This window comes from Ambystoma mexicanum, chromosome 3q (genome assembly GCF_040938575.1).
Source record: "Ambystoma mexicanum isolate Mex_15411 chromosome 3q, UKY_AmexF1_1, whole genome shotgun sequence".
In the NCBI taxonomy this organism is placed as follows: domain Eukaryota; kingdom Metazoa; phylum Chordata; class Amphibia; order Caudata; family Ambystomatidae; genus Ambystoma; species Ambystoma mexicanum.
Genome location: NC_090926.1, coordinates 228,857,705 through 228,878,235, shown reverse-complemented (window position 1 = coordinate 228,878,235; position 20,531 = coordinate 228,857,705). Strand labels below are relative to the sequence as shown.

The window sequence follows — 20,531 nt, the reverse complement described above, 5'->3', positions numbered from 1 at the left end:
ACTCAAATTGCATTGTCTGGAGTAGGTCTTTCTCCCACTATACTAGACTCTTGCATCTGGCTTTGCTTGGCCTTCTACTCAAACTGTACTGTTAGGTCTAGGCCTCTCTCCCACTATACAGGACTCAAGAAACTAGGTGTAGCCTCCATCTCTGCTTAACATATTCGGATAACTGCTACTTTATGAAAGCTAGGCCCACTGGTAAAGGCCTCTCAATTCCAGACCTGGACATATATTGCCCCAGCCGAGCAATCCTGCAGCCTACGGTACGTATATCTCACACCACTAGTGTGGACACAGGCCGCAGGCACGGCCAAGCATCCATGCACGAAAGAATACACCTACGGCTAAGCACATCCGGTCTAGTGCACACATAACTGTCCAGACCGAAACACCTGACGTACCGGAACACCTCTGCCGCTAGCATACAGCGACCACCGCCCGAAAGATATTTGCTGTAACTGGCCTCACGTAGACTCTCTCAACAAAAGCAATCAATCTCTAACCCTCCAACCTTCAACAGCACCCACCCATGTGCCTGACCTCCCTTGGGCTGCTTAGTGGAGCTTTGCCAACCACCCAAGTCCTAGAACGGCAATATGCACACAAGCATACCCTAAGCTAAACCCCTAGAATTTCCAAACACATTGACTGCGGTCACCAAGGGCGTTCAACCAAGGAAAAAGCGCATAGGCCACACAAGTGGGGAAACAGCGCTATATAAATAACCAAATACAATACCATACAATACAATACTTAGAGTTTGGAAAAGCAGGAAAAAAACTGTTATGTTAGACTGGTTGGTAGAAATGCAAATATTATCAAAATATGAGAAATTGTCATTAGTAAATAAGGGCCGTGAAGATATATATCTTTCAATTTGGAGTCCTTTCAATAGTCTATATGAGTGAATAATTTTTTAGGGTGTGTTTTTCTTTTTTTGTTTTGTTGTTGTGTTTGTGTGTGTCAATTTATTTTATTCCTTTTTCACATTGGATTTAATATGAAAGTATCGCTGTGAGGTTATTAGCTCATTGCATAAGATTACAAGATGGTGCCAGATGGTATTTTATACTAATATGAAATATTAATATGTTTAAAATATCATACGTAAGGAATGTTACTGAAATCCATATGTATTGGAAATGTATATTTGTTGTAAAAATCTAACAAATATTTTTAAAAATAAATAAAAAAATACAAACATTTAGAAGACACCAATAAATTCAAGGGTTATCTTTATCATACATGAGATAATGTATAATATTTAAAAATGTTCACTCAAAGGCATAACAAATAAGCAATGCCTATTTTAGTCCAATCATCACTGACACCGAGGAATTAGTTGCAAATTCCTCCTCTATTACCCCCTACCCGCATCTCAATCCTCTGGAATGATACCCACAATGATTTCACAAGCAAGTCACAACATGTCATGACAGTAATGAAATCAACACGTCCAATACTACAAACCATTACCTTGGGGAATTACAGATGTTAAAGATACTGCAAAGCCAAAGCCAAAGGAAAAGGCACGAGCCAGCAGAACTGTGCAAAACTGCCAAAAGACCTTAGTTCTTACATATGGAGCTTCATAATTATTTACAAGCAAAGTGATTGTTTTCACTAACGTATACAACACATTTTATGATTTTAAAGCAGATATGTTACCTTTTTATGTACTGCTGCTGTTTTCAAATTAATACTAACACCACTAAACTCAATATAAATGATTGCACGTAGGAGAACAATCACAGTCCATCACATCCATGTCAGAGTTAAATCCAGTTTATGGGGAGCAGCACGTCACAGTCCGAGCAAGCATTGATAGCTTGCTTCGCCGGGTCGCAAGACATCAGTGCTCGGAGCAATTCCTTGCTGTGGCAACCTAGCGCTCTCCCTGCGGCCATTCATTTGACCATTGATGCTCCACAACTAAGGACTTCATGGCACTAGATCATCAGACAAGTGGTTCAAGGATGCTAAAATGTGTCCCCAGATTGTGTGAAAAGGCCCTTGCCGCACATCCTCCCCTTGAGTTGTGTCATTTACCTCTTGGCTGTGGCCCATGCAGAGAGCAATGGCAGTCTTGGATTTCCAACTGATAGCAACTAGCCTTTTAGCCTGTATCTGCCCCGCTGCTATGAATGAGACTGTAAGTTTACCCCAAATTCCTGGTTCTGATCCCTCCTAGTGACCACAGCATAAAGGATGCAAGCAATGACAAATCTTTAATATCACCAAAGCACACCACTACCTTATTCCATAAAGCCAACAGATCAAGACAGTTGTGCATATTGTGCATAATTATTGCATACATCAGGTCACATCTGGAGCAGCATGCCTCGGCCTCAGGTGACCTCCAATCTTTTACCTGCTGCACTTTCAGTAACTATTTAAATGGTATGCATTTATAGAGTGAGCTCCGAGACCGGCAGTCTGCACTGTTTGACGCGACAACACGTTTTGAACTACAGCTCCCATCAGCCCTAGCCAGCATAGGCAATGCCGAGGGATCATGGAAGTCATATTGAAAACATCTGGAGAGCCGGAGGTGGCAGGCCTCTGATTTAGATACACTTGTGGTATGTAGGCACTGCTGCGTCTACTCAGACCCAATCAGTGACTATTCCAGGGCTGCCTTTCCCTTTCACCATGTCGTATCTTCTTTAGGGAAGGATAGTGGTAAGAATAGTGGTAAGCTAGCTAGCACGCCCTGACCACTCGCAGGCTTTCACCATTGTTGTCAGTTGTTTTTCTTCCAGCTGGGCTGGAAACTTAGTCCACGCGTTTCTGATCTCTGTCATTATGCCTGTGAGTATTTTAATTTATTGTATTTATTTTATTTATTATATTAAAATTAAAAGCATGTAGAAGTATTTATAATAAATGCAAACCTGCCCAAAGAATGGTTGACACAGTGCTGTACAATTTGGGAATGTCCACAAAACAATATAAAAATACAATATGAAATACAATTATTACATATAAAAGAATCCCTACAAAGCCCTCACCACCTCCTCACCCTGAGCATGATCGTAAATACAGCAACAAAAACCCCAGCCACCTGCAAAGTAGACGATAAACTGGGGAATAGAAATGTCTTTAACTGGCGCCGGAAAAAAAAAAGCGAGGGGGCTAACTTCAAAATGGAGAATAAGTAAAATGGCGGATAAGTTAAAGAGAAAGACTCATTCTGAGCTGTGACCTTCTTGCAGAGACTGTTTACTCTGTGAAACATGGCTTCCCCTTCCCCATAAAGTCTCACCACAAGAGCTAAATGTGGAGGCTGCTGCAGAGGAACAGCCTTCTACGCCAGATGGCCCGATTTGAAGAGAATACTTCTATAGGAGACCTCCAGGGACAGGTGACAAATTGCCATATTCTCTTTCTCGATGCAGCACCTCAGCAGCTGCACGAAGAGCTGACTTGAAGGGCCTCTACGCAGTTGTTGTCATGACTACCGGCAAAGTATTTCCACCATAGATGTGCCACAAGAAAAGTGCTTGTACTACGGATCTAAATATGTCAGATGGTGGGAAAGGGTTGACCAGGCACAGAAGGGACATCCTGCACAATTCCAGCTGAGGTGTCTTGTCACATGGTCTTTCACTTTAGAAATTCTTTCTTACTAACCTAGTAGCCTCCCTTGCATAGACATCCCCAAATGTGGAACCACATGCATGTCTGTGCGTGCGTATCCTGGCCACTGCAACTACTTGGGGTTAGACTGCCAGCTGGTACAGAAGACACAGACACACTTCACATTTGCAATTAAATGTCCTACAAGATGCTGTCAAGAAGATCCTTAGACATTGCCAAATTCCTGATAGCCCATAGCAATAACAACCCCAATATTCACATTCCCCCAAAACAATGAAAATAAGGGAGAATGGCACATTGTTGATGGGGTATTAAAAGGCTGCAGGCTTTAACAATTTCAATCAGGGATATATCTTTCGGGTGTTTCAGCTATGACAATTCTACAGTTAAGCCTATTTATTGTATTACCCCCACTCCAGAGGAGGCCCCTGAATGGATTTCTTCCAAAACCATGCTACCAGAAGCCTTCAAGTCTCACTACATCCCACTAATTTTAAAGTGGTGGCTGGTGAAGGTTTTGTGTGTTTTGGCATAAGTAATTTATCCATTGGTGTTTGGGGCAAGCGGGTGTTTTACTCAAGAAATATTTTAAAACAATGGTCTGGAACAGTGCATTTTATACTGCTGCCACAAATATATGCCATCATTGCCACTGTAAAGCACACTCCATTAAGGCCAACATTTTCCTGTAAAACACAGTGGCCCTCATTACGACCCTTGCGGAAATCGGAAAACGATGGCGGAAATGCAATACCGCCATCGAATAGCGCTCGGTGCGACTATGACCCGTCACCGCAAAGTACGAAGCCATTAGCGACACCGTAGTGAACGCCAACGCTAACTGCACCAAGCACGCGCGCGCGCGCCATGCGAAACCGCAAACACCACCATGGCGCAAGGGTACGCCAATTCCGACCCTAGCGGACATGTACCTAACGCCATCAGGCATGGCGTAATGTACCATTCCGCCATGGTGAGAAGTACGGCATCGCGAATCAACCGTAAACGGCCCCACTGAGTGCCTGTACACCGCTCCCTGCCCACAAAGTACAACTCCCCGTAGGTGCAATGAAGTCACAATGCAACCATTGAAATGTACAAGTCACCCATGCATGGCAACGAACAAAAGAAACACAAGAGGGGCCAATGGGAGCTGCAGGGCACAGATGGCACGAATACAGAAGCCATCCCAATGGACATGACCACAGTCCCCTACCAAGAAACGCACGCAAACACAGGCACCTGTGACCAGCAATATTCCGAGAATCACATCATTCCACCAGTCCACCTGGCTGACCGGCATCTGTTACACAAAACCCAATCCCCCGCCCCTGAGCATGACAACATTCAAACTGTCATATTGGCAGCCCCCATCCCTGACCTCACGGGCTTAGTAGGCAAACGCGCCCAGTACAGTACCACGCAACTAAACTCCGAAGCTGGAACCCAATGCAGATCTCCTCACAATACATCGCCCCCCAAATAGGCATATGCCACATCACTTGCAAAGAAAAACGCTACACGGGCCAAATCAGAATAGAAATTTAATGCACATCAAAGTCACCAAGCCCATACAGCCATCAGGCCATGAACTCCAAAACACCAATCACCATTGTGGGCTGCATCCACAAGAAATGACCAGCCACTACTTGTGTGTCGCCCTGTTCCCCCATGGTACACAGAGCCACATTCACGTACGAAAAGGCAACATGGAAGCGCACAGAACCACAGGGCCGTCCCAATGGGGAGGCACTAGTCCAGCTGAAAGGCCGAAATGTTGCTCCGAGCCACCAGTACTGCGTAAGGGCATGTGGGCCATTGGCGATCGTCCCATAAGATCGTAATACTGCTCCACTGATTAACACGAAGCAGCAGGTGTCGGGAGTAAAACCCATCTGCAGGAGTGGCATACAGATGGCAGTGGCAAAAGGGGAGGAGATACCTGTCAACCAAAAGAAAAGAAAAAGAACAGAATGGCCATCAGAACTACATTCCAACAACTCACTTCAATGATCACACGAAATCCACAGCCATATGCATGCTAGCCCACTCCAAAGGATCATCACCACCCCAAAACCACTTGCGACTCATAACCATCTATATCGAGGTGCAAACACCATCACAAACGAGTGTACCTGTGCATGCGACTGTCAAAACAGAATCCATCAGATGGGAATGTTAACGTGCATGGACACAAGTGTCTGAGGGCGCGTCGAGACAGGGAGGGCTCAACAAGGCCAGATAGACGATGGTCCCACTATGGCAGCCCTGCATCACATAGCGTAGGGGAGGCGGATAGATCCCAAGAAGCCCTGTACATGGCAAACTCTGTATCAAATCACCTGCCCATGCATCCATTCATCATTCCCTCATCCCGGGATCAAAACGCCTGAATAATTACTCACATAACATTAGAAACATCCATTGAGTCTGTGCGTTATGCAGCCTGCAAAATCCACAGTGCCCCAGCCCGTAATTCCAGTGTTGTGAAGTAACATGTATTTGGGAACGGCCGGCCTCATCGCCCACGTAGCTATTGCGCATCCCAAACTATTCATATCAATCATTGCTTCCTCGCCATGGGCCCTGTCTCAAGGACATTGAACAATAGAACGTTATATTTGCAGTCAGACCTGTGGGCATCTCCTCGCCGCTAGCTGGAAACCGAAAGCGCCGCCCTTCGAATTCCTCATTTGCAACATCACGTCGAAAAGGCATCTGTGGCCGTTTGAAATCACTAATTATTCCATCGAGTGCGGCTGTGTGTGAAAATGGCAACTGCCTTCACCCACAAATGGGACGCCCCGCCCGTCGTTGCAACTCGGTACAGTGATGCATGAGGGCCCACCGTTACTCGAGTACTACGTTCCACTGACCCTTCACAAGTCTGTTCGCGACTGCACAGATAGTATGTGAAACAATGGGACCACAGCAGAATGAACATATCAACCAATCTTACACGGCCATCGGGTACAAATACATGATTGCAATAGCAAGATGCCATTCCCCGAATTGCAGCGTTGTGCGCGGGACGTGCTCGGCCAAAGGGGAGAGCAGTTTGCACAGGTGGAATTAATCACCACAGGTGGAGGCCATACAGCCTGAAAACACATAAATTGCACAGCCAGTCTCCTCCCACAACCACACCGAAATGCTACCGGCAGGACTCGCGATGTTGGCCCTGGGGGACCTGATAGCACTGCAAGTGCTCCAACTCCAAGAAGAAGACGAACACCAACTACAACCAGCCGCACGGAGGAGACGCAGGAGGAGGAGGAGGCCAAGGCAGGGCCAGCAAGGCCCACCAGCACAGCCACTACCACCACGCAGGCAGCCCGCAATCCCACGCCTCCGAGCACATCCGTTCAACCTCACTGATGAGCAGATCCACACCCTCTACCGTCTGGACCGGGACACCATAGCCGCCATTGTGGACATGACACAGGCTGACCTTGTCAGCATGATAGATAGCCCAACCGCCATCCCACCCCTACTGAAGGTGGTGTCTGTACTCCACTTCCTGGCCACAGGCACCTACCAGCACACAGTCGGACAGTTGCATGGCATTTCTCAGCCACTGTTCTCACGGACACTATTGCAAGTGCTCGATGCCCTCCTGCAGCACGCAGACGACTACATCTCTCTACCACGCTCGGAGCAGGAAATTACCAACACAAAAGTGGGATTCCATGCACTTGCCGGCATACCGGGTTGCATTGGTGCCATCGACTGCACCCATGTGGAATTGGTCGTCCCACATGCCATGGAGGCCCAGTACCGCAACCGAAAACAATTTCATTCCCTGAATGTACAAATGGTGTGTGACTCCAACAGGATCATTACACATTGTTGTGCCCGATTCCCTGGATCAACCCATGATTCTATGGTCTTGAGGAACTCTACAATACCACGCTACATGGAGCGACACGCAGGGAACAGATCCTGGCTACTCGGTGAGTCTCATTACATGCATGATTATGTGGGGTATGTGAATTGGCAATGACCTGGCAGGAAGGGGGGGGGGGTGTGCGTACGTATCAATGGCATTCCACATCATACGTTTCTCGTCCACATACAGGTGATGCTGGATATCCACTGAAGAGATGGCTCCTCACACCAGTCCGGAACCCACGGGACCAGCATGAGGAGGACTACAACCATGCCCACTCACGTACCCGTGTAGTCATTGAACAGGCATTCGGCCTACTGAAGACTCGTTTCCGCTGCCTCAGCAGGTCTGGCGGGGCACTCCTGTACCGCCATGAGAAGGTTGCAAAGATGGTCATGGCATGTGTCATGCTCCACAACATGTGCGTACGTAGAAATGTGCCCATGCCCCCTGACGCAGAACTGCAAGCACCTGATGATGGTCATGATGAGGGTGGGGATGTGGCAGCACCTCATGGAGTCTGCGAGGCACCGGAGGCCCGTGACATTCGTCAGCATCTCATTGATGTATGCTTCTAGCACTCACGCCTGGTGGCTGATACATGGACACGGGACTCGTGGCACTGCGTGTGTCTGGGACATGCACAATATGGACTGTACGCCTATGATGGCCTAGTACACAAAGATCAATGTCCACACATCTCATTGGTTGATCGTGCACTTTTTATGGCATATGTGATGTCATGTTGAACACCCTATCGACCCGCCACCCAAGTGAGCCCAACACACCCCCTCCACCCTCCTACCTCCCCCCCGAACACCAGTGTCCAAAGATGCTCATTGTCAGTGGGCTGTCACTATTGCAAGCCCCCTCTGCGGGTATCAGGGGCACCCCTGCCTGTGGAGCGCAGGTTCCTTCCAGATCTACGTTGGGGGCTGCCCTGGACGGAACTTGCAACGGATGATGTGTCTGCCTGCTCACGTCCATGCATGTCCCTAAGGGTTTGCGAGAGCTCAGTGAGCACACGGCGCACTGCGGCAAGTTCGGCACATACGTCTTTGGACGTCGCATGCAGTTCCCCCCCCAGGCTCTCGGTGCTTCTCTCCATTTGGACTCTCAGGCTCTCGGTGCTACTCTCCATTTGGACTCTCAGGTTCTCGGTGCTACTCTCCATTTGGACTCTCAGGCTCTCGGTGCTACTCTCCATTTGTGCCCTTAGCGTCTCTGTACCTCTCTCCATTTCTGCCCTAAGTGTCTCAGTTGATGTTTCTATGTCTGCCTTAGTGCCCCCACATTAATCGGCATGGTCCTTGAGGAGTGTGGCCAGTTGCTGCTGTTGTACGATTAACTGGTCGAGGGACTGTTGCCTCTGCTGGGCCATGGCCATTTGCGGGGGTGCCACAGAGGGGCTGTTGTCCTCATGTTGCCTTGCCACAGGGCTTGTGGGGGATGGCCAGTCGTCGTCTTGTGGGTGCCCCTGCGTGGTATCCTCATGTTGTACGGGATGGGACAGACAGGGGGATTGGGACAGGTCATGGATGGATCTGACTTCGACATCCCCGTTTTCTGTGTCCGAGCATGCTGCCATCAATGGGGTGTCACCTATGGTGCTGCTGCCACCAGAGGCAGTGCCTTCTGTGGCATCCATTGGGGGGACCTGTGGTGGTGGTGTTGTGGGCATGCTGGCTGCTGGGGTGCCTGTTGATGTTCCCTCCTCTGTGCTGCCACCTGATGTGTGCTGCTGCCGTGTCTTGATGCGTGCAGCTGAGGTGGAGGGTCTCTGGCCGTTGGTCTTGGCCCTCTTTGCAGGTGTGCTGGTAGGGGTGTCCTGTAGCTCGTCGTTTGGATCGGACCCTGTGGTGGAGTAAAGGAGGGCGAGGGTTATTGATGGGTCTGTGGGAATTGGAATGGCATTGTATCACATGCTTTGGGGTGGTACCTGAGGGTGATTTGGGTCGGGGCCTTGGAGGTGCTTTAATTTGTGTGTGGAGTGAGGGTGCAGTTGTTTGGCAGCCTGCAGTTAGGGTGTGCCTGCTGCACGTGTAGTGCGTGTATTAGGGGTTTTTAATTATTTATGTATTTATTGTGGGTTTTAACGTGCGCTATCAGGCCGATGTGTGTGGACGTTCTCCTGGACATGTGTTTCTGTTGCACTATGTGGACGCATGGTACTTCACATGGATGGACTGTGTGGATTTGGCATTGTTTTATCGGGCCCACCTACCTGAATCTTCGGATGTCTGCACTCCTTTCTCCATCCCTCCGACTCCCTCTATGCTCTCCATTCCGATGGTGGAGGCACAGATTTCTTCCCAGGGGGTCAACTTGATGGGTGATTCAGGACCTCCCCCGGTGGCTGTGGCAATGTTGCGGTTGGCAGAGAGTATGCTGCGGACGCGTATCCGCAGGTCGTCCCATCGCTTGCGGCATTGCTGTGGGGTGCGGGGTGCGGTCCCCACCGCACTTACCCGCTGTGCCACCAGAGCCCATATGGTCTTCTTGTTTGCAAGTGCCGTTCTGGTCATTTGCGTGGAGAAGACGACGGCAGCATTCTCCTGGAGGGTCTCTGTTAGCACGGTGAGTTCCTCACGGGAGAAGTGGACCTGCCGCTTGCGGTCGCACGCTTTCTTCGCTACTTTTCCCATTTTTCTTGGTTTCGCTAGGGTGGGTGACGGGTTGGGGTGTGTTTCAGGGTAGTGATTTTTGTGGTTGTGTGGTTTTAGTGGTTTTATAGGTGTACGGCGGGATGTTTCCCGTTCCGGGCCCATGTTTTTACTTCCGTTTCCGTATATTTCCGGTCACCGTACTTTCCGGTAGGCGCACACTGCGGTGACCGCTAAGAGGGGTGGCGGTATAGCACCTAGGGCGCCGTATGGCGGCGGTGTGGGCCGTTTTGGGGTCATTTCCGCCATCGCGGACTTTGCACTTCCGCCGTGGCGTGGTGCTCGTGCCCGATGGGTCGGAATGGGCCGCACTTTGCTCCTTCGTGCAATGGCGGAAACGCTATTTACGCTGTGGCGCTCCGGTCAGTCACTTTCCGCCAGGGTCGTAATGAGGGCCAGTAACATGATTTCTATGCCCACAGAATATGCCAGCAATGCCAGTGTACAGCATTTTATTAGTGCCTCTGAGCACAGTATATATGCTAGTATTGCCACTATAACACATGTTCATGATTTCTGGGACCAAAGTATTTTTCAGACTTGCCCTATAAAGCATGTTTTTATAATGTTATGTTATGCTTTGTCATGTGATTATACCACAAACTGTTGCTGTTTGCATGGCCTCCAAGGAAAGTGGGAGGTCGGGTTGTTAAGTGGGGGCGAGGGAAAAGACAAGGGGCCTCATTAGGACCCAGGCGTACTTCGCGGTGCTAAATGCACCGCGAAGCATGGCGGAAAGCCGCCGATAGCGCCATGGGGGTTGGCGGATTCACCGCCCCATTCCGACCTTGGCGGAGCGGTGAATCCCCATTCCCCATTTTACCCTTCCCCATTCCCATTTTTGCCCCATAGGGTATAATGGGAGTGGGGAAGGAGTTAATTACGCCACCGTAAAATACGGTGGCGTAATTAACAACGAGGTCCCGTAGCGCCATGGTTTTCTCCGCCTGGTAAAACCAGCCGGAAAAGGCCGCCATGGCGCTACGGGAACTCGTAGTATGGCGGAGAGGTACGCCATGCACTGCGCTGGCGTATAACCCTCTCCGCCAGGGTCCTAATGAGGCCCAAGGAGTTGTGCTTAGCTGTTGCTGTGTGTAGAACCAAGAGCAACTGGCGTCTGCAGTTGTGTGTTTTATAGATGGACATTGATTTGTATCACCAAGGTGTTTTCTTGCCAGATGGGCAACCTCGGTGTTAGATTTGTCAGGGTGCTTGGGCCGGTTGATGAAGTTTGCACGTTGAGTCAAGAGATGTGAAGTTTTTAAATTTTTAGATTGTTGTATCGGATTTTCTCTAGCTGTTTGTGTCGGCGCATTTAGCCAGCATTTGGTGAGTGAGGGAGTTTGAGATATGAAATTGTAATGGGTTTCTTAGGGATGCCTAGAATTGAAACACAATAGGGCACACAATAGGACAATGTAATGTGCTTTCTTCAGGAAGCCCAGATGTGAATACAATAGTGTACATTGCGGAAACAATGGAATATGCTTTCTTAGGGCTCTCTATGTGTGAACCCAAAAGAGCACAAATATACAGCAATGCTTTTTCTTAGATATAAAAGATGTATAAAATAATACAGAGAGAATGCAAAACGCTTTCTAAGGGATACCTTGGAGGGATCATCATAGGGCCCATTATACAGGGGTAAGATTTCTGAAATATACCTAGATGTGAGACACAGTATGGTGCACAATGCACAGCCAATACATTGCACGTTTCATGGGGTACTTAGATGGGAGGCAACAATATAAAGCACACTCTAGAACCATGCAATGTGCTTGCCAAGGGAGCTATTGATGTTGGACAGAATAGAATACCATGCAGAAATGGGTTGCATCTTGGGAGAACTGGGTCCTGGATAGCAGTAGCACATGTCTAGGCTAAAGGGATCATCGTCCTTTGCATGATGTTAGCGGAGCCAGGACCAGGAGTTGTCTCAGCACTTGGGCACTAGGTGAACCGGCGAACAGGCAAAAGGGAGACCCCGTTAGCCTCAGCCCATTGTCGGATACCCAGGTAGAGGCTCTCCTGGGAGGGTATTTGGAATGCAGATTTCAGGGTCACTTGACCCACACCATGCAGCCAATCTAGTGGTGGGCGGGCGAGCAGTGAGAGGGTGGAAGGCAGGCAAGTGAAAGGGGAGCAAAGGATACACGAAATGGCACAGATGGTGCTTTGATGCAGATTTTGTAAATGGAAAATACCTTCAACATGTTGTTCTGGACCAGTATTGGTGCAGGTGTAGCAGAGGTAGATGGGAGAAGTAGGGTTGCGTGGTGCGATCAGCGATTGGGAAGATGTTCTTTGAAAAGGAGGATGATTGGATCCTTGCAAAAGTGTAGGATGGAGAGGGCCAGTTTGATTGGTGCTGGTGAGTGTTTCAGAGACCGGATGCATTGCAGCAAAAGACATTTTATCTATTTTATTCCACTTACAGTTGTATGTTTTCAGCCTGGTGATGGTGTGGCTTCTTTTCGGTGCATTCGCCATTAGAGATGGTGAGTTCTTCTACCACATAAGAGTGATGGTTGATTGTGACTTCTTTGTATGTAGTGCAGGTTGTCTTGATGACTATGCCCGCAATATACCATGTTTTCATCGTGCATGTCCCCACAAAAATAAAAATCCAGGATAACCCTGTAAATATGTTTTCATGATGCATTTCCACGCCATGCCAGCATTGCTCTGAAAGACACACTTCAAGAGGCCCACACCAAAAATATATATGTCATCAATGCAACATTGAAGAAACCTGTGCCCACAAATTATTTAGTGGGGCCAATTTAAAGCACATTTCCTGGTGCATATGCATACAACATATGCCATAATTGCCATTGTGGAACTTTTGTATGATGCCTGGACCCACGACGTAGGCCAGAATTGTTGTGTAAAGCAGATCTTTATGATACCTGAGCTCACAATATATGCCAGTATTGCCATTATAAAACACTTTTATGATGCCCACCCCAGAATATATGTCAGCATTGCACTGTAAAACACCCTTTGGCCTTTCATGATGACTGTGCTTGCAAAATAGGCCTGCATTGTAGATTCTTACATAATAATTCCTCTCAGCCTTCAAAGCTCATTTTTGCAATGACGATGTGCACAATATATGCCGGCACTCTTAATTTGCTGCATTTTCATAACACCAGTGCCCACATTATAAGTCAATAATTCCATTTAAAAAATACGTTTTTGATGCATGTGTCAACAATGTATGGCAGCATTGCCTGCAAAGCATATTTTCATGATGCATGTCCCATAACTATATGTCAGCATTGCCCTCTAAAAGAAATGTTCATGATTCAAACCAGATGCCTGTGACAGAACAAAATATTCAATCTCTGGATGGGAGCACCGTCTGCCCCAGCCAGGCATGGCTCATTGGACATTCACAGGAGCTCGGTGATCCTGGAGAGAAGCTCCTGTGCACTTCTATTTTACTGCAGTTGTTTCAGTTCCTGGCTCTTCCATAATGGCACCATCGGTAGAAGGTCATCACCCATCTGCCCATTCTGGACAAGCCAACCCTGATGACAACATCTGTCCCCAAAGTGAACTGATCCTCTCTGAGGGTTCAATATCTCATGACTGAGTCCACCGCCTTATATCTGTACTCCCACCTCACAAAAGAAAAGATGTAAGAAGGACACAGGAGACCTGGAAAAAAGTCAAATGCATTTCTCAGACAATAAATAGGCATCAAGACCACAGCAGATCACTTGACTAAATTCTCCTCTCTAAGGGCTTAACATTCTCACTGGACACCCTGAACCTCCTGCAGTTATATAATTCCACCATTCATGGATCCATCACATTTCCACCAACATCACCGGCAATCTGCCACCGCAGACTGAATCTGTTGCCTGAGTTTATACAAATGGGCACTTGACTATTTTTTCCCCACCCATCCAGGAAAGAAAACACAGTCTCTCCACCCAATCCCACCCCAACTCTGCTGCCAACATCCGGTCTCCCTGCATCACCACCACCATTCTCACCTCAAGACATAAATGCTTACCAACCTCAGCAGGCGGATGAAGATGATCCATAGTTCCTTGCAGCCTTTGAATAGCACTCTCAACTTTACCCGCTGCCCCTCTGAAGGAGGGAAAATCTGCAAAATGCCAAGATGTGTCACATCCCTCCACACTCACCCATGGTACTGCCAAGGACCTTCCAATACCTACTCCCCAGGTGCGAGGATTGAGGCCATCTCAAGCAAAGTATCACTTTGTTGTTGAAGATCAACACCAGTGTTATATAAGCCCAGGCCCTCAGTCAAGTGAGAATGCAGTTTGAAAGTGAGAGAAGAGAAAGGAGGATGTCGGACTGAAGATATCAGTAGGAGATTGGTGGAAAACATTGGGAGGGGGTGGTTATAGAGAGACAGAAAGGGTTGGCTGGATACTTCAGGATGAGGAACAGGACGCTAGCGAGCAGGGTTGGATTGGCCCCTCTGCCTTTCGGCCCGTGGCCGGGCCGAAATCGTCCCTGGGGAGTGAGGGCTGGTTTCTGGCCATGCCTGGGGCGGTTTGGAAGAAAAAAGAATTGGAAAAAATAAATAATTTTCACATTATTTTTTTTTTTTCAAAAAGCCTTTCATCCTTCTTAGGTCGATACATGAGTACTAACACAGGTTGGGTGATACTGTATGCATATTTGTTCTATAAAAAAGAGCTTACGCTTAAGTGCTATACAATAACATTATCATTTGGCCTTGGACATCTGCTTGGATTCACAGTAATTTAGTGTACTTAGGGACAATGCTATTTGATGCCACTTCCTGTTTTGTCAAGGGGTGAAAGGTCGTGTTTCACTTTGGGGTGGGGTGACATGACATCACTTCTGGTGATGTCAGAGGTGAAGGGTCGTGAGGTGAGGGGTGAGGGGTGATCCACTTTTTTGAGGCGAGTGGTGGGCCACTTTTTTTTGGGAGGCCGGGCCTATTTCTTGCCCCAGTCTGACCCTGCTAGCGAGGGTCTAATAGCAAAAGTAGAAAGGCTTAGGAGACAGCTCTTGGCTGAAGGCAGGGGGCAGACACGACATCCTGATCCGAATGGTTCATGACCATGGCGGGAGGAGGAACGAGCACATTGCGTTGCATTAAGGAGGTGCAGGACTAGAGCAGGAGTAAAGAGGTGGTGCCTCTCTCCTTCCTCAGCCCCCACCTATCTGCTGTAGGCTTCAGCTGTCTTTGTTCGTGGTTTGCAGGCCGCATAGATGGAAGCCTGCTGCACAACACGTTGCGCTTCCGTACCCAACCTTTGTGCCTTTTGGGGCTTCTATCTACACAGCCTACACACCACAAACTGAAGTAAAGAAAGAAATGCTGAGGGTCTTCGCGTGTGAGTTCTTTAGGGCTACTTCTCTGCTGGTGTTGGGAGGGGTACCCACCATGTCGGATCCACAATAATTGTCTGACCGCGAAGAAATCCATGCAGCCTCTCTGAGAGAGATCCTGTGAGCCATTAGGACTTTCAGATCCTCCACCGGTGATCTGGCTCCAGATGTTCCAAGAGAACAGGACTATGACTGCCTGACCGAAAAAACAAGATAAAGGGAGGAAGGGGATTTAGGCCAACAGTCTTGCATAACTACCTCTGTCTGTTTCACTGAAAATGCTGCACACTCCAAAACAGAGCTGCCCCCTTTAAAGGAGGGTTAGGCGATGTCCCACAGAGGTCTTCCCATACTCTGCCCTATGTACTCCCAGGCCAGCTGTCCTCCCACAGTGGTCCCTGTACAGCTGCACGTGCGCACCTTGTCTGTGTATCTTGCTGTAGTAGTTCACATAGGGTGCATACAGGGTGTGAAGTACTCAGAGTAGCCAATCATAGAGTTTGCTCATAAAACGCTCAGTTACTGTAACCTCAGTTAAAAGACAACCACTATGGAATGGTCGCCCAATGTTATTGCTCAGCCGCTTTCTCTCGGCTCACGCTTTCAAGGCACAAGACATTACTTTCCTATAAAACGATTAAACACCATATAAAGAAGCAGGATTGAATAGAAAGTCCGTGTTATCCTCTTAATCTGTAGCTTGGCAAGTGCGACTCCCCATACTCCCGTATAGGTTGAGTCCACATACTATGTTCATGATATGCTCATATTGCACCATAAGGGCACACGTTTCCACCCAGAGTTGAAGAGTTGGGCCCATATTCGTCCACCACTGTCCGAGGACACAACATCTGGTATCTGTGAGCTCCGCGTTGCTCCAGATGTGCCAGTGCTTGGACATAACAAATCATGGAATAGGATCCCTCGGGGTTCCCTCGCGTGCTGCTGACCCAGTTTATCATCCTGAAAATCCAGTGCTTGTATCCAGGATCTGGTTACGGCTGGGCATCCCCATGGTATGTGCCGCATACCTGCGTCGGGGTTACCGCATTGCCCACACTTGATGGTGCCTTTCAGTCCTGCTTGAAGGGGTGGACGGGCCTATAGGGAACTCTGGAGATTTCCCGGTAGCCCTCTGCACCCTGGGCCTCTTTTGTGTGGTAACCTATTTTATTTTCAAAGGAAAAGGGTTGGGCTTGCTGAAAATGTATGATATGGGGCCACTTTGAACATTATTTCCAGGGTCTCTTTGTTTCCCAGTCCACCCCTGCCTGCTTGATATTGTTTCTGGGGCGATCAATGTCAGCTGTGTAGGAAGTAAAACTCTGCACATTGTGTTCTTGCTGCTGTGCGACTGGACACCATTTTGGCTCATTAGGGGTTTGCGATGATATGATTAAAATCTCCTCCCCACTTACTTTTTAAGGTTTCTGATATCGTCTTCGGGGTACATTTTATCAATCGATTTGACAAATGAAGTCGAGACACCCTTCCATTGCCCCCATTTTTGCTGTTGTGACACTCGCCGTATTTGTGCTTCTCTCTAATTGCAGCTGCAATGCCTTTAATGGAAACATGTTGGCTTATTTCCCTATATTTCCAATTGTGTATATTTATTTCGCTGGGTTGAAGCGGGGACCAGAAGAAACGCGCTAGCCGGATTCTTTGATACACACTGCTTGGGGACAGATCGCAGTAATGTTGCATCAGAGCCAGTGCAATTGGCACTGGAGCTAAAAATGTCTTTAGTTCAACAAACATATTCTCTCTGTGAATATTTGCACCCGGTCAAAGGGTTAGGGCTACAGCAAACATAGCCCTCGCGCAAAGGTACATTGAAGGAATATGTTTTTTGAACTAGTGTTGATTGCACGTGCACATGTGCAACGTTTCTGTAATACATCCCCTCAATGTCACATTCCCTTCACCAAATGAGGTGAAGCACCTTCTGTCCCCAGTCTGTGGCCTACTCCTAGTAGTGCCCGGTGCGTGCAATCCAACGAATGGCTCAATCAAGTGCGGGTCTCTGTCTTAACTATGGTGTCAGTCGCACCACTTGGCATTCACACACATACATATCATATGCGTGGATGCTGCTATCCTTTGTGACAAACCCAAGGGTATGGTCCCTTTGTATTTAAGGAGAAACCCTCCTTAGAAGACAGCTCCTTGCTTTAAACGTCCCACAACCTCCCTTAGTACAATCTAAGTCAATATATCTGTAAAAAAGTGAACCAGTGACATATGTATAAAGTACTGTGACGAGGAGGCTACATAAGGATGTACGGGACCAACACGAGAACTACCCTCAGCGTTCTAGCTGTTTGCCAAGGAGGGAATGCACTCTGAGAATAAAAAGCAATGGTGGACAAAGCCAAGGTGGCAGTAGCAGCAGTTATCGTAGTAGTTGGAAGTTCAGAAGTAGTAGTGGTGGACTGGAGGAGAGAGATTGCATATTCGGAAGCAAGTCGAGTGCCGGGCCCTGCATCTTCTCGGGAACAGAGAAGTGAAAAGCAGGCGAACACACGAATGCCAGAAGCCCAATCGGCGACCATCTGTTCAGCCCACAGTCTCAGAAACAAGTTGGAGGATGGAGGAGCCTGGGAGAAAAAAGCTGGATTCAAGAACGTTGGCGATCGATGGGGCGACCTGCTATTCAGCCTTCGTCCCCCGGCTTGAACATGTGGATGAAGGAAGAGCCTGGGGGAAGTCCGCTTCCGGGAGGGGTGCCATCGCCGACACAGAGAGGCATGGTAGAACACAGGGAGTCTTGCCGACACATGTCCAGGCAGCACCCGGAAGAGCCGTATTCAGAAGGTGAGAGGACCCTGGGAGTTCTATAGGCCCGAGAAGCAAGATAAGTCGGACGGGAAAAGGGCTACGGGAATCCAAAATGGATGGGGGTTGGAACATAGCCCCAAAGACTGGATTAAAGTAGCTGGTGATCTGGGAAGAAGAATACACCCAGTCCACCAGAATAAAAACAAGGAACAAACAACCCTACTCTTCCTTGTCCCAGTGGTTTTGGGAAAACAGTGGAAATACTTGGCAGGTTCGTGAACCAAGTATATCTGGCTGATGAATGAGGTACACAGACCTTGGCAAGAGAGTAAACCAAGGCTGTGAATCGGCCTAAAGTTAAATAAAGAGGAGAGACATTCTTGGGAACTTTAGAGACTGTCAAAGGGAAGGGAAGCAACCCCTTTGAGCTGTATGGAACCTTTCTTTTGGAGAACCTTAGGTTTCTTGTGGGAACTTTTGTTTGGAACTGTAAATCAAGGCTGCCGGTTAACAATCAGGGACGTTTTTCCCTGTTCGCCTTATATTGAGTTTAGAGTGTGAGGGTCAGATTAGGATTTGGACACAGGACGGAGAACTTTTTTTTGGGACATTCTGACGAGGACGGTTCAATAGTTAGTTTTGTTGAGGCAGGGAAGTCCCTCATAGAGTGAGAGCAAGTAAGGACTTTTCTCCCAAGCCCGTTTGATTTGCCTAATAAAAGTCTTAATCATCATGCTACCCTTGTGTCCGCGACTTACTCTTGATTCCTTACACCTTCCATTACTTAGGCAGACTTTTAGAAGGCAATTCTGCCACCTGCTTCAGCCACCAACCAAGAGAATATTATCATTGACTCTCCGCCATGGGTTCAGCAGTTATTCTCCCTGTCACGTGTCCCCACATGACCTTCAAGATCATGTGGGGTACATTCATGGATAACATTCATGTCTTTTTCGTGTCCCTTTAGGGAGTGACCTGCTTTCTTTGAAAGATTTAAGTAATAGTTGCCAGTGAGGATAAGGTGACTGATAAGTGCGTTCAGGTTCAGCTCGAATGCCACTCTTTGGGGCTGACCCTCAACTACGTCACAGGTAGTAACTGCAACATACTCCTGGAGACAGACTATTCAATTCACAAAGTACTCACTGGCAAAACATCTGACTTACTATGACTTACACCTACTAAGAAATGTGATGTCCAGAAGTATGTCAGAGTAACGTATTTGTGAATTGATAAGTCTCGCCCCAGGAGTAACTAAGTTACTACTGGGAAACTCTTTGTGAATTGACTGGTTTCGCCCCAGGGGTACCTCGCAGTTATGCCTGGATAATTATTTGTGAATTGACAAGTCTCGCGAAAGGGGTACCTCGCAGTTTCTCCTTGTAAATTCTTTGTAAGTCAGTCACCTGGGGTTTTGGGTGAGGCAGCAGGACAGTGCTCTTGCAGTCTGGAAGTACAGTATGTTCTCCATTGTAAATCGTGCGAGGTTGGCTTTGTAAAGTCTGCTATTGCAAGGAGTATCAGCAGGTAAGTCTACCATCACCCACTCGCCTTTCGGGAGCATTGCCCTGTACAGCTATAGGAACATCAGATGAATTCTCTAATGCTCTCTTGAAGGTGGGCAGAGCTGGGGTAGAGTCAGCTGTTTGTCCGGCTGGTATGAGACATATTCTGCCACGACGTGGCCTTTCTATTGTACTAGGGATGTCTGGGAATTAATTCGGATATCCCTGTCAAGCTAACCCAAGATGCACGCTGGTGCCTGCCTTTGAAGAGTGAAGAGGTTTCACTGAGCACTTGTAACAACTAATTGCACTTACTTGCTCGATTTACTGCATTTTAATGATCTGACTATTTTCCTAATATTGTGAATCATCATCTGTCCTGCACCCATTTCCATTTTGCAGGAAGCACCACAAAGCGACTTCTTTTGCAGTTGGTGCTCAGCAAATTGGCAATAAATAAATAGTAGCTGGCAGCGCCTTGGAGGCATGATGGCACGGGGATATATGATGCCCTCTGCACAGTCGGTGGAGTGACGCTGGTGGACCATGGGGTCTGCAACGTTTGGATCTCCTGATCTTTTGGACTGTAACTCCTACCATCCCTGGCCAGTATGGTCAATGGTGAGTGATCATGGGAGTCCTAGTCCAAAACATCTGGAGAGCCACAGGCCCATGTGGTAGAGCAAAGGGTGCTTCCTGGAAGGGAGCCTTAGAGCGAGACCATTACATTGGATGGCTCTCTCC

General features: G+C 48.0%; 1 protein-coding gene across 2 annotated transcripts in view; it reads left to right on the top strand.

The window, feature by feature from the left end:
* The window catches only part of B4GALNT1 (beta-1,4-N-acetyl-galactosaminyltransferase 1), a 654,742-nt gene that overhangs the window by 124,643 nt on the left and 509,568 nt on the right, over positions 1-20,531 (top strand). The gene's annotated exons all lie outside the window — the stretch shown is intronic.